The following is a 16,048-nucleotide window of genomic DNA, read 5'->3' on the forward strand; positions in this document are numbered from 1 at the left end:
CAAACGCAGCGACCTTCTACAGCCGGACCCCATATGACTGTCTGACACACACGTGACAACCCGCGGCCAATCTGGGATATCCTGTAAAAACATCAAAGTGGAAATACCATATTGGACCTTTCTAGCATATCTACAGGAACAATGTCTCATACACGCGGGTCCCACTTCACATGGCTGGGACTGGAGTGGTGGCAGTTCATGCATAGATCTCCGTTTATAGCGGAGCACGTTGGGTTGGGTTTTGTTTCTGAACTCTTAGGCTGTGTGCCCACGTAGCATTTTTCAAGCGTTTTTGATGCGGAATTTCCGCAGCATAAACGCTTGAAAAACGCTTGGTAACACGCACCCATGGTCCCCAATGGGATTCCGCAAGTTCTATGCACATGCTGCGGATTTTTCCGCAGCGTTTATGCTGCGTTCAAAAATCCGCAGCATGTCATTTAATTTTGCGTTTCCGCAAGCAGAATTGCCTTTGTTCAATGCATAAAAAACGCAAGGCAATTCCGCATGTGGAAAACGCGTGATAAACGCGCGAAAAAAGCGCGATAAACGCGTGCGGAATTCCGCATGCGTTTTTCCGGGAGAGGACTTGCATTTATGCAGCAGAAATTTTCTGCTTCATAAATGCAACGTGGGCACATAGCCTTAGGCTATGTGCCCATGTAGCAGATTTGATGCAGAGCGGTTTTGCCTCTCTGGCAGAAAAAAACGCATGCAGATTTAGATGTGTTTTTTCTGCCAGAGAGAAGCGTTTTTACATGCATTTTTTTCAAGCACTTTTCCAAGCGATTTTGAGCATCACTTGGAAAAGTGCTTGACAAGTTGGTCACACAATATAAATCCATGCAACCGGCATGGATTTATATTGTGTGACCAACTTAGATGCTTTAAATGCTGCATCTATAGTAAAAAAAAAAATATATATATATATAAATAATAAAGTTAAAAATAAAAAAAACCTGTATTCATCTCCGGCGGCCCCCGGTCTGCTCCCGGCGGCGTCCCGCGGTGTACTGGCAGGTACTGCGGTGAAGTCATTTAGTCAGCTGATGGTCACGCGACCATCACTTGACCGCTGGTCGCGTGACCATCAGCTGACAAAATGACGTCACCTTTTGGTCCTGCAAGTACACTGCGGGATGCTGAGGAGAGAGGACGCCGCCTGGGTACCACATGCACCGCGATTACGCTGCAAATTTGCGGCCATTGAGTTTAATTGAAACGCAGCAAATCCACATATACCTGCAGGTTTGCTGCGTTTCAATGTTACTCAATGGCCGCGAATTTGCAGCGTAATCGTGGTAGAAATGGTCATGCTGCGTTTTGCAACGCAATGCGAATTTGGCGCGCTAATTAGCGCATCATGTGCACAGCACATCTAAATTCACATTGCTTTGCATGGCAGACTGTTTTACAAGCGTTTTCGCGGCCGCAAAAACGCTACGTGGGCACATAGCCTTAGGCTATGTTCTCACAGTGAGTTTTTTACATTGCATATTTTTGAAAAAAATACAAGAAATCTGTAACATCAAATACTCATCATGGGAACATAACCATTATAGAGGTTGATGAAGAGAGCCATACATAAAAGGCCACCTCTTCACTGACCCCAGCAAAAGACTGGACCCCATTTTCAACATAGATGTGGGTCCCACCTCTAGACTTGCAACTATCAAACATTTGTCATAACTAGTGTTGAGCGATACCTTCCGATATCGGGAAATATTGGATCGGACCGATACCCAAAAAGTATCGGATATCGCCGATTCCGATACCGGAAACCAATGCAAGTCAATGGGACACAAATATCGTAATGAAAATAAACCCTTTCTTTCCTTGTAGGTTAATTCTACATGAAGGAAAACAACTAAGAATAATGTAGAATGTATTGGGGGAGGTGGGGGAGACAATAAAGGCATAGAGGTTTAGCCCAATCAAATGGAATAGCAGGAATTAATATTTTTTTTAAGACGTTCGGAGTTACGGAAATATTGACTATGTTAAGTATTTTTATATTTTGTCAGATATTTATGTTTCACTACTTCCATGCTCTTCACCTTCTTTTTTACTTCTCCCACTCTCTCCTTCATCATCCTCAGCATCAGCATCTTTTTCATCAACTTCTTCTTCTCCTTCTTCATCTTCTTCTTCACCTTCTTCGTATTATTCTTTTTTTTTTACATTCTTCATATTCTTCTTATTCAACTATTATTCTTCTTCATATTCTACTTCATCTTCTTCATATTCTTCTTCTTCGTCATATTCTTATTTGTGACAGGCATTCATGTAGTTGTTATCTATAAAAGTTTGAACATTACACCTTTTGTTCTGCCCGTCACAAAAGATTTACAACAGGATTTGTCCGCATTCAGTTTGGCCTGCAGCAGCAGGTCTTTTCCAGGGGCACCACGAGGAGGAACGGGCTCACCCCCATACACTGCTTAGTCATCTTCTGCTTATAATTTAGATATTATCTTTTGCTCTGATTTTTAGTCTTATGCTTAATGTTCTTCCGCTTTTTGTTCTGCAGCTTCTTGTACTTCTGCTTCTTGGTTTTCTGTCTCTTGTTCTTCTGTATCTTGGTGGTTGTCTTCTTCTCCTTTGTCCTCTTGGTCAACTTCTTCAGGGTCATCTTCTTGGTCATCTTCGGGGTGGTCTTCAGGGTCGTCGTCTTCGGGGTCCTCGTCTTCTTCGGGGTGGTCTTCAGGGTCCTCGTCAGGGAGATCCAGAGTGATTACCTATAACCATTTCAAAAAGCTTGAACTTGGAAATGTAGCAGAAGGTACAAGAAGGCTGAGGAACTGCCGAGAACCAGCTGATGGTACTGGAACCCGGATGGGTAGCAGAAGGTACAAGAGCCAATGGAACTACCAAGGACCAGTTGACGGTACTGGAACTCGGTTACTAAGCAGGAGGTACCTGTGCCAGAAAGCACTACCAAGGACCATCAGACGTTGGTGGAACTTGGATACCGAGAAGGAGGCACCTAAGCCAAAGGCACTGCCAAGAACCAGCTGACTGTACTGGAACCCGGATGGGTAGCAGAAGGTACCCATGTAAAAAAAAGTTGCAAGGCCGCGAGCCGGCCGCAGTTACCAAAACCCACAGTCCTACAGGGGGTGCTTGTCCTATTGGCACTATGGAACCAGCCTTCATTGCCAGATCCCGCAGCCCACATAGGAGTCACCTAAACTGCAGGCACCATAGAGTCGGCTAACCCGACCGCAACACGACAGGACAACGCATCGGAGGCAAAGTGACGTTGACACTACCCGGAAACAGCTGGCGTGCTGGAACCAGGCTGGGCAGGAGGGAGCACCCGTGCCAAAGACACTGCTGGGAAACAGCTGGCGGTGCTGGAGCCCAGGGTAAATACTAAAAACAGAGGAGCCAGAGGTGTAATTGGAGCAAGTTTTAAATCAGTAGTACAGTAGATGTGGACAAAGCAGGAGAATTTGCCGGACACACAGCTGGGGATCAGCTGACGTTACTGAACCCCAATAACACTGGAGCAAGCGTTGACTGTGCAGACGGCACTTCTGAGCAGCAACTAGTGGTGTTGGAGCTCAGGGATAATACTGAAAACAGAGGAGCCAGAGGTGTAATTGGAGCAACTTTTAAAATCTGTAGTAGTGTGAATGAGGACAGAGCAGGAGAAATTGCCGTCCGCACAGCAGGGGAACAGCTGACGTTACTGAACCCCAATAACACGGCAGCAAGTGTTGACTGTGCAGACAGCACTTCCGAGCGCCAACTGGTGGTGTTGGAGCTCAGGGATAATACTGAAAACAGAGGAGCCAGAGGTGTAATTGGAGCAACTTTAAAATCTGTAGTAGTGTGAATGTGGACAGGGTAAGAGAAATTGCCGTCCGCACCGCAGGGGAACAGCTGACGTTACTGAACCCCAATAACACGGCAGCAAGTGTTGACTGTGCAGACAGCACTTCCGAGCGCCAACTGGCGGTGTTGGAGCTCAGGGATTACAGTTCAGGTGGTAGAAACATGAACACAACAGGAGACCTGGATACTGCTGCCAACCAATTATTTATTCTGGAAGAGGACTGGCAAATTCATGTGAGATCCAGGCCTTGTTCATTTTGAGAAAAGTAAGCCGGTCAACGTTATCGGAGGATAGTCGCATGCGACGGTCTGTTAGTACACCACCTGCGGCACTAAAGACGCGTTCCGATAATACACTAGCAGCAGGGCAAGCTAGCACCTCCAATGCATACTGACTAAGCTCTGGCCATGTATCCAGCTTACAGACCCAAAACTTGAAGGGAGAAGAGCTGTCTGGGAGTACACTGAGAGGGCAAGACATGTAGTCTGTCACCATCTGACGGAAACGTTGCCTCCTGCTGACTGGAGCCGTCTGTGATGGTGTAGACATTTGTGGCGGCGGGGACACAAAACTTTGCCACATTTCGGCCATACTGATCTTGCCTTGTGCTGAGGCGCTGCTTCTGCTCCCTCTTTGTGCAAAGCTTCCTCCACTGCCTCGACGCACTGAGCTGCTTTGTAAAGCACTAGCAGCACTGCTCTCGGTTGGAATGGAGAACATGATGGAATGCACCAGTGCGTCTTGGTACTCCCGCATTTTACGCTCCCGGTTCAATGGTGTTATGAGGCTTTGTAAGTTGTCCCGATAGCGAGGATCTAGGAGGGTGGACACCCAATAATCAGCCGTGTTGAGAATGTGGGCGATGCGGCGGTCGTTTCTCAGGCACTGCAGCATGAAATCAACCATGTGCTGCAGACTGCCAACTGGCCAAGAAACGCTGTCACCTGCTTGAGGCGTGATCTCTGCCTGCTCTGCATCACCCCACCCTCGCTCTAGATACTGACTACTAGAGCAGTGTGTACCTCCCTCCTCTGGACAGATGTCTTCCTCATCCATTGACTCCTCCTCATCCTCCTCACAAAGTGTCCCCTGCCTAGGCCTTTGTGAGGAACCACGTTGCGCAGACGGTAGAGAAGCTGATGGCATTTGTGACTCGTCATCCTCCACCTCTTCCAAAACCTCGTCCCTTAGTGCTTGCAGTGTTTTTTCAAGCAGGCAGATAAGGGGGATAGTCATGCTGACTAGTGCATCATCTGCAATCGCCATCCGCGTGGAATAATCGAAGGCACGCAAAACGTGGCAAATGTCCTTCATAGAGGCCCACTCAGTGGTGGTGAAGTGTGAACGGCGCGCACTGCGACTTGTTTGCGCCTGCTGCAGCTGGTACTCCATTACTGCTGCCTGCTGCTCACACAACCTCTCCAACATATGTAACGTTGAATTCCACCTGGTGGGTAGGTCACATATGATGCAATGTTCCGGAAGACGTAATCGGCGCTGCAGAGCCGCAATGCGTGATCTTGCGTTGCTGGAACGCCGCAAGTGAGCGCACTCTATGCGGACCTTGTGAAGCAGTGCATCAAGATCTGGATAGTCCCTCAAAAAACTCTGCACGACCAAGTTGAGCACATGTGCCAGACATGGGATGTGAGTGAGGTTGCCTAGGCCCAGAGCTGCCACCAGATTTCGGCCATTGTCACACACTATCATGCCTGGCTGGAGATTCGCTGGCACAAACCACACGTCGCTCTGCTGCTTGATGGCATTCCAGAGCTCCTGCGCTGTGTGGCTTCGATTCCCCAAAGAAATTTAATTTTAATACGGCCTGTTGACGTTTGGCCACTGCTGTGCTCATATTGGTCATCATAACAGGTAACCGTTCACGGATCGATGTGGAGGTAGACCGTGACGGCTCCTGCAGCGCTGATTCAGAGGAACTGGAGTATGAGGAGGAGTCAATGTGTACAGACTGGATTCCTGCAATCCTTCGAGTTGGCAGAACACGTTCAGCGCCACTCTCAAGATCTGTACCCGGCTCCACAACATTTACCCAATGGGCAGTGAGGGAAAGGTATCATCCCTGTCCATGCTTACTGGTCCACGCATCGGTGGTCAGGTGGACCTTGCTACTGACGGCGTTTTGTAGCGCATGTTTAATTTTTCCCTCCATATGCTGTTGCAGGGCAGGGACGGCTTGCCTGCTGAAATAAAAGCGGCTGGGCACGTTGTATTGTGGGACTGCCAATGCCATAAAGTTACGGAATGTGTCAGTCTCCACCAGCCTGAATGATAGCATTTCAAGGGCCAGTAGTTTAGCAATGCCAGCATTCAGAGCCTGTGCTCGGGGGTGGTTTGCCGAGTATGGGCGCCTTTTCTCCCATGCCTGTGCTAACGATGGCTGTAGACTGGCCTGGGAGTGTGAGGATGACAGGGAAAGTGGTGCTGTGGGTGGAATTACACTGTGTCTCTGTACAACAGTGCCAGAGATTCTTCCATGGCGATCCTGTGAGGAAGCCGAACCAGCTGTGTGTGAGCTGGAGGAAGAGGCTACAACACGAGCTGAAGAGGTTGTAGGTGGCGCTGTAGGTTGGCCTAGGTCTTCAGTGTGTTTTTGTAACTCCACCACGTGCTTGGTCCGCACATGTTTCCACATATTTGTGGTATTGAGGTTGCTGACACTTTTCCCTCTTTTCACCTTCTGATTACACAGCTTGCATTTGACAAAGCAAATGTCATCTGCAACTGTGTCAAAAAAGGACCAGGCACTGCAAGTCTTGGGAGCGCCCGCTTTGGATTTTGGAAGAGCCATGCTCCTAATGGGTGCCGAAGTGGAGGCTACAGGCAACCAAGTCTGCCCCCTCCCTCTCCCTCCTTTTTGGGCCGTTCGGGGAATCTCTTCCTCAGAGCTGCTCCCACCACCTTCCTGTCCCTCACGCCATGATGGTTCAAGGACCTCATCATCTACACCACCCTCTTCAAACAACTGCTTCTCCGGGGTAGTCTCGACAGCACAGTACGCACCAGAAAGTGGCACCTGAGTCTCATCATCGGATGCGTACTGAGGTGTGCTGCTGACCATAGCCACTGGCCCACCCGCCTCTTCAGATTCAGAGAGACAAAACGGTTGCGCATCACTGCATACTACCTCTTCTTCAAATTCTCGAATTCTGCTTGGCTGGCCCCCTCTTTCCAAGCCAAGAGATTCAGAGAACAGAAGTAGAGATGGCTCCTGTCCAGGGCTCTCTGACTGCCTGGGCAATTTGGCAGGTGGTGAAGAGACAGATGGGTGCTTTTCAGTGTTAAGTACCTGAGAGGATCTGGAACTAATTGAAGTCGATGCGTTAGCTGCCATCCATCCGACAACGGCTTCAATTTGGTCCTCCCGCAGCAGTGGGGTACGGCTAGCTCCTACAAAGCTACGCATAAAGGACTGTTCCCTGGTAAAACTGGGGGATGCTGAGTCACTGGTGCCCGCAGCAGGCACAGAATCCCCATGTCCTCTCCCTGCAGGCACAGAATCCTCACGTCCTCTCCCTGCAGAAACTCCACGCCCACGACCACATGCCTTACTCCCTGCCTTCTTCATCTTGGTAGACTGATAAAGATAGGCAGAAAAGTACTAAGGGCTTAGTGTGCTTATTCCTGAACAGCTGCTAACAGGTATAAGAAACACTAATTTTATAAAGTGTGGACTAGACTTTAATATGAGCTAATGTGGCCTACACAACTGTAAAGTGGAGTGTTTGGTGAACTTTATTTAGTTTTTTTTTGTCACAAAAAGACACTGGATGTGCCCAAAGATGTAATACCAATAGTATCACAAACTTTTTGCAGCTATTACAATGTAGGAAGGTAACCTACAATGCAATAGATGAGGCTACAAAAAATAGGCTAATACTTATCTGGCTGGGGCTGCAGGGCACAATGCTGCAGAAAGGCTCCTCTAACTACTCCTATATAGTGTGTTTGGAACCAATGTAGCTGAATACGGATGGAACCACCACACTAATAGGAGAAATCAGGAAAAATTATGAATTGGCAAAAAAGGACAATGTATGAGGCAGTGACACACACTGAGTGCACTACAACAAGACGTGGCTGAAGCACACACTATAGCGTGAGCTGCACTCACACACAGAGACCTTGCAGACAGCGGTGAACAGCACAGAGAACTGTGCACTAGCGCTGCAAGGCACAGCGATTTATAAAGTAGCTTGGGTAAAGCAGAATAGACCAAATAGGTAGCTAAAACTGTCCCTCAGAACAACAGCGTCCTATCCCTAACTGAATTCACAGCAGAGTGAGCTGAAAATGGCGGCGGCGGCTTTTATAGTGCATCATGACATCATTTCAGCAGCCAATCACAGCCATGCCATTAGTTAAGATGCCTACATGCCTAACAGGATGTGCCCACACTTCTTAGGATCCTCATTGGCTGAATAAAATGAAACTGGCTCATTGCATTATGGGAACTTCCGATTCCGGTATACGATATTGCAAAAGTATCGGAATTAAGTATCGGAATTCAGATATCGCGAATATCGGCCGATACCCGATATTTCAGTATCGGAATGCTCAACACTAGTCATAACTGGTAGATCTGTTATAAATGTCAAAGCTCAGAATACTTCTTTAAACTGGTTGTCCACTACTGGATGACCTCTTTATTATTGGGAGGTGATAAATATATTAAAAAAAATTGATGCCCTTCTACCAAGGAGAAGAAATACTTATTCTTCCGCTTGAAGAAAATGCAGAACTCTGCAGCACTCTCATGACGCCCTTGTTGGATGATGATCCCAGCTGACTGGTGGGGAACACAGCACTGAGTGAGCATGGAGGAATAGTACTGGTCTGTATAGCAAGTACCTATTTTATTTTTTTATCCTCCATCTCCTTCATGCCATTAATGAGATGTCCAGTAATTGACAAACTGATTACAGTCAGTTTGCATTGTAATATCATAGGAACACTTGTTTCATGATAATCTTGCAGTCTAAACACGCTGCCAATCTCGTACTTGAAAAAACCTGGGAGTCTGAACTGAAACGCAATTTGATGTGCATGCAAAATGTAAATGCATGTTCACATAAGGCCACTAGACAGAGAAAAACCAAAGACAAGCAAAATACCCAAATACCTGGAAGTAAATGGATAAATCGCACAGTGCAAAAATAATGATAAATAATAAAGGGTATTTAGTTAACATAATTTTGATCAAAATAATGTAAAAGCCATCCCACCACGTCACGGTAACCCTTATGGGACAGTGCTAACTCTAATATTAAAACCTTACCGTTTGTTAAGTGACATACATATGGGCAAGGGCAGAGAGACTGAACCCCTAGTAGAAACATAGACTTGAGGCATAGACTAGACATAGACAGAGAAAACCCAAAGACAAGCAAAATACCCAAATAACTGTCTTTGGTTTTTCTCTGTCTAGTGGCCTTATGTGAACATGCATTTACATTTTGCATGCACATCAAATTACGTTTCAGTTCAGACTCCTAGGTTTTTTCTTTGTAGTTTGGTGTGCTTTAGTGCATATAAACGGTGTGGCCGCCCTTTGTCTGAGCTGAAAGGTTCATTCTGCCTCAAGTCTATGTTTCTACTAGTGGTTCAGTCTCTCTGCCCTTGTCCATATGTATGTCGCTTGACAAATGGTAAGGTTTTAATATTAGAGTTATAACTGTCCCATAAGGGTTACCGTGACGTGGTGGGATGGCTTTTACATTATTTTGATCAAAATTCTGTCAACTAAATACCCTTTATTATTTATCATTATTTTTGCACTGTGTGATTTATCCATTTACTTCCAGTTATTTGGGTATTTTGCTTGTCTTTGGTTTTTATCAATCTCGTACTTGGCAGCATCAGCGCATCATCCTGTGTAAACAAGACGTGCTGCCGAGAATAATGGCAACATATGCGCACTGAACGATCTATTATAGAAGGTTCATTGCGCATCTGAAGTGAGGTCTGCTTCTAAACAACCTATTGGGCTACGTTCCCATGATGAGCTTTTGGTGTATTTTTGATGCTGCGTCAAAAACGCAGTGTCAGTACCAGCAATGTGAATGGGATTTATAGAAATCTCGTGCCCCCTGTGCTTCTTTTTATCACAGCGTAAACTGACCTGTGGTGCGGGTTTCAAACCCGCAACATGCCAATGAGTTTTCTGTGTGGGATTTCCCCATAGACTTGAATTGGATGCTGAAATTCTGCAGATAAAAAAAAGTTACATGTGTCTTTGATGACTTTTTGCTGCGGAAACGCACCAAGTATAAAAATAAAGTGTATAAATAAAGCCAAATACCAGGAAGTTTCAAAATGAAAGAAGCTTAATTTAAAGCATGACATACCAAACAGACAAAAAACATAGCGTCAAAAACGAGATAAAAACGCATGTAAAAAAAAAACACAATGAAAAACCTTGTCACTTAATTTACATAATAGGTGCAGAAATTCTGCAACATCAAAAGCTCAATGTGGAAACGTGGCTTTAAACTATTGCTGACCAGAAAACAAGTAGTTGGTTGTTTAGTGCCGCCAGTCGCTTTGTGAAACAGACCATTAGGACTGACCACATTTACACCAGTATCTGATCATCCCCAATTATACAATGATTCAGTAAGCCAAGATAAGGGGAAGTTTTTGCAGGGTCCTCACACTGTAGAGCTGCTGTCCTGTGACAAGGAGGGCATACTGTAGTGATCGGTGATTTTCATTCTATGTACTCTGAACTTGGAAGATCTGTAAAGCTATAGACATGGCTTTAGAAGTTGCCTAAAAATCCATAATATCTGAATATATTCTGAATTTCTGCTTTACTTTGCAATACATGAAATTTTTGCTAAACGCCACTGCAAGGTCCTCAAGTTCTACATTACTACTAATCATTATTTCTGCTGCTGTCTGTCATTCGGTCTTTAACGAGATGCCCTGTGTCAAGACAGCCGTCATTCAGATCATGTCCCAGGTGTCCGCTGTTACTGGCACCCTGACAACTGCTATATAATCAGCAGTGGTCTAAATTATGTATGTAGTGTTTTGACCAGAAGCGCCTGGTTGTCAGAACAGTAATCCCTGTGGACGGATTCATGTAATACTATGTGACGGTAAAATATAGCCGGTTATTTTGTTTATTATATCCATAACCACATACCCGCACGGTGTTTTACTGGTCAGAGCCCCCATTCTTATTATATCTTATGCATTTGGGGGGTACGTGGTTTCTCTAGGACACTGTCCTACGGAGTAGATGACTCTTCATGTGCCAGTGTGTGATGCTCTGCACAGTGCCACATTATGGCGGTAGAATTCTGGACCACTGATAGAGAATGCAGTGGGGGGGAGGGTTTCTCCTGTTTGATTATGGAATTAGAGGCTGCACAAGTCTTTATTGAATGTTCCTGTGACTTTTGCTAAGGGTCCGACTTTTACTTGGGCCTAACTCAGGCACGAATCGTGCACAGATCAGCTGCTCGTTTGCTGATCGGTAATTGCTAGATAGCCATTATTCTAGGCAGCGCAGGTCCTGTTTACACAGGAGGATGTGCTGCCGAGAAAGATGATCTTTGTGCATCACAAAAGATCATTTCACCTGACGATCGAGTTCTTTGCTCATTCATCGGATGATCGTCATCCTGTTTAGACTTCTGAATAGATGTGAATACTGAATCGCTCACATAACGGGCCTTAAGAAATCAGGGTCTCCGGCCTCCAGTATTGATAATGCAGTGTGATTTTATGTCCTAAAGGGGGTTTTCCACTTTCAAGAAAGGGATAACCAAACAATTGAATACTTATATAATAAATAAAATGAAGACGCCTTCCCCCTTACAGTGCCAACTCCCTGTTGCTGCTCCGGTCAGTGTGTTTTGGCTGTAGTGGTGATATCAAATCTGTAGTGCACATGACCACTGCAGCCAATCATTCACTTAGTGTCTCTGCTGATGTAGATGGGACAGGCCACTAAAGCTCAGGCTATAGCATTAATGCACACTATAGTCGTGATGTCAGTGCTGCAGCCAAAATGCAAATACCAGAATAGTGGCCAGGAGCCTTCACTGGATTGGGGGATGTTGTGGACTATATGTTTATTTTTTACAAGTAAGCAATAGTTTGGGGACAACTTTCTTTAAAGTGGAAACGTCCTGTAAGGAAGAAGCTATTTTGGATCTCGGGGACACAATACCATATTAGGATAAATACACTCCTCACCATTGAAATTGCAGCACCAAGAAGGAAAAGACTTTGATGCATGGAAATCATAGGATTGACAGATGCTTTTGATATGCAATAATGGAAATAAATGCTTTGTCTGCTATTAATGCGATTATTCATGGTTGTTGGAGGAATTTGTATTCCAAACTCACTGCACTTGGGCAAATCAGCAAGATCCGCTGCTGGCAGCTCCTTTTGTGATTGCTGACCAATGACGCCTCATATGTGCTTGATGGGAGATGAGTTCGGAGTCGCTACAGGCTATCGTAGCACTTTTAGGCCATGCAAGCTGATAACCGTAACATGAACTACATGCGCCCTGGCGCAGTCTTGTTGAAAATACTTTTCAAGAACACTTTGGATAAATTGCCGTACCACTGGTTCCTTAACTAAAGTAATATATTAAAAACTTGATGTTACATCTGGAATGAAGACTAAAGGGATCCACCTACCGTACATTACACCACCCAACACCATAATGCCTGGAGTAGGACTGATGTGACATTCCCTCGTGAAGGTACCTTCATGGTGTCACCCACATGGTGTTCAGATGGAGACTGGAAGATGTAATGGAGCAATGGAGGCTGAAATGGAGGTCTATAATGTATGGTAGCCGCACCCTACTAGTCTAGATAACAGGAAGAATGGAGGTCACAACCCTGCAACTGTCTTTGACACGTGGCTGTATATGTGGGTATAGCTGCTAATCTTGAAGCCCGGAAAAGTGAGATAGTAGACAGGAGAAGGGGAGCCAACTTCAGTGGTACAAACAGAAGAGCTGAAGGTCCAAAAGATAGCCATGGGGTCCTTGGAACACCAGGCAACAGTGACAGCACCTGTATGTAAGCTTGACCTACTGTTAGAGGCAAATTCTAGGCTGCCAGGCTACAGCGTTGAGTGTTGCACTTGAAGTGGGCAAAAAAGAGGAGAAATAACTTTTAAGATAGAGGGCCAAAGCCAGCTAAGCCGTGTAACCGTCAGATACCATATAAAATGTCTAACCGAGAAGTGTGTGCCCCTGTTCAACAAAGAAAATATACCAACTAACGGCAGAGACAGACCTCCGTATAACTCGTGCGATGATCACATCGCACTGAACGGACTGGCTGGCACCTCTCCTGATCTAAGTGTGACAGCGCAATGTATTTCTATGCAGCTGTCAAGCTCAGGTCAGGGGAGGTGCCGGCCAGTACGAGGTTTATGATGTAATCCTCCCACGAGAAATACGGCAGTGTGGCCCTGCCCTAATTTTTCTCCCTGCTGCCCTCTGTACACGTTACATCAATTTTCTCAGTAAACAAGATCCCATTTTTTCTAAATTGGAGAAGTTCCTCCTTTCTTATTAATGTGGCTCCCGGTTACTGCATCACCTAGCAATGTGCGGCCATGGGGAAAGCGGTCCGAGGAAGTCAATGTCACCTATACACACACAAGACCCATTTTACTAGTGGTTAGGGTCTCACAACTGATGTTCGGCCGACTGACCCTTACACAAGCCCCTGGCTCTAAGTGCATTAGTGGCCCCTGGTCTCAGGAATGTTTGGAAAGTGTGGGCCCCTGCTGGTAGGATTTTAAAAAAAAAGTTCAACATGCAAGCAATTTATATAACTATATTCCAGGGAAGAACTGTAAATCTTCCTACGCTTGGCCTTTCCACATAGTATGCTGAAGGTCTAAGGGGTAAGGTTGCCTAAGACATTTTGGATAATTGTATGCTACCAATTTTAAATCACCACTCCAGTGCTTTTTAATTTACTGCTGGAGTGGAGCTTCTAATCTAAATTCCCTTCATTTAGTCTAATGTTTACCAGCTGCCGTCTTCATCTTTTCTCGGCGCCGCTCCGGTTGTCTTCTACAGCTTGTGACCTGTGCGATCTCTTCAGTGTTTGCTAGATGATTCGGAAGCCACAACTCAATGTAAGTCTATGAGAGCAGAACGAGGATCTCCTAGACTTACACTGAGAGCTTGTGATCGTTACCTCTAACTTCTGGTCAGTCAGAAGTTTGGGGACCGGAGGGGCGCCTTGAACAGCTCAAGACAAGTAAGTATAATACTATGGTCAGGGAACTTACATTAGTAGCACCACTCCAATGCTGAAATAAAAAAAACACTGCACTGGTGCTGTAATGGGAACAGTTCGTGGAAATCTATTTTTTTAGCTCCGCATAACTGTGCCCTAGTGCACAAATCGAGGTCCATAAAGCCATGGTTGGGTGAGTTTGGCGTGGAAGAGCTTGACTGGAAGTACAGAGCCCTGATCTCGGCCCTATCCAACAATTTTGGGATGAACCGGAATGGCGATTATGAGTCCAGCCACTCCTCCTACATCAGTTTCTGACCTCGAAAATGTGGCATATTAATGCCTATTGATTCAGGATGGGATGTCATACAATCCCCTGTAGGTGTAATGTGCAGGTGTCCCAATACTTTTGTCCATACAGTGCTGGCCAAAAGTATTGGCACCCCTGCAATTCTGTCAGATAATACTCAGTTTCTTCCTGAAAATGATTGCAATCACATTCTTTGCTATTATTATCTTCATTTAATTTGTCTTCAATGAAAAAAACACAAAAAGAATTGTCCTAAAGTCAAATTGGATATAATTCCACACCAAACCTAAAAAAGGGGGTGGACAAAAGTATTGGCACCCTTTGAAAAATCATGTGATGCTTCTCTAATTCGTGTAATTAACAGCACCTGTAACTTACCTGTGGCAACTAACAGGTGTTGGCAATAACTAAATCACACTTGCAGCCAGTTAACATGGATTAAAGTTGACTCCACCTCTGTCCTGTGTCCTTGTGTGTACCACATTGAGCATGGAGAAAAGAAAGAAGATCAAAGAACTGTCTGAGGACTTGAGAAACCAAATTGTGAGGAAGCATGAGCAATCTCAAGGCTACAAGTCCATCTCCAAAGACCTGAATGTTCCTGTGTCTTCCGTGCGCAGTGTCATCAAGAAGTTTAAATCCCATGGCACTGTGGCTAACCTCCCTAGATGTGGACGGAAAAGAAAAATTGACGAGAGATTTCAACGCAAGATTGTGCGGATGGTGGATAAAGAACCTCGACTAACATCCAAACAAGTCCAAGCAGCCGTGCAGTCCGAGGGTACAACAGTGTCAACCCGTACTATCCGTCGGCGTCTGAATGAAAAGGGACTGTATGGTAGGATACCCAGGAAGACCCCACTTCTTACCCCGAGACATAAAAAAGCCAGGCTGGAGTTTGCCAAAACTTACCTGAGAAAGCCTAAAACGTTTTGGAAGAATGTTCTCTGGTCAGATGAGACAAAAGTAGAGCTTTTTGGGAAAAAGCATCAACATAGAGTGTACAGGGAAAAAAAAGAGGCATTAAAAGAAAAGAACACGGTCCCTACAGTCAAACATGGCGGAGGTTCCCTGATGTTTTGGTGTTGCTTTGCTACCTCTGGCACTGGACTGCTTGACCGTGTGCATGGCATTATGAAGTCTGAAGACTACCAACAAATTTTGCAGCATAATGTAGGGCCCAGTGTGAGAAAGCTGGGTCTCCCTCAGAGGTCATGGGTCTTCCAGCAGGACAATGACCCAAAACACACTTCCAAAAGCACTATAAAATGGTTTTAGAGAAAGCACTGGAGACTTCTAAGGTGGCCAGCAATGAGTCCAGACCTAAATCCCATAGATCACCTGTGGAGAGATCTCAAAATGGCAGTTTGGAGAAGGCACCCTTCAAATATGAGGGACCTGGAGCAGTTTGCCAAAGAAGAATGGTCTACAATTCCAGCAGAGCATTGTAAGAAACTCATTGATGGTTACCGGAAGCGGTTGTTCGCAGTTATTTTGGCTAAAGGTTGTGCAACCAAGTATTAGGCTGAGGGTGCCAATACTTTTGTCCGGCCCTTTTTTGGAGTTTTGTGTGAAATGATCAATGATTTGATTTTTGCTTCATTCTCTTTTGTGTTTTTTCCTTGCAAGCAAATTAAATGAAGAGAA

Source organism: Phyllobates terribilis, unplaced genomic scaffold, assembly GCF_046119375.1.
Source record: "Phyllobates terribilis strain yellow unplaced genomic scaffold, ASM4611937v1 Scaffold_11__3_contigs__length_659146591, whole genome shotgun sequence".
Classification (NCBI taxonomy): Eukaryota; Metazoa; Chordata; class Amphibia; order Anura; family Dendrobatidae; genus Phyllobates; species Phyllobates terribilis.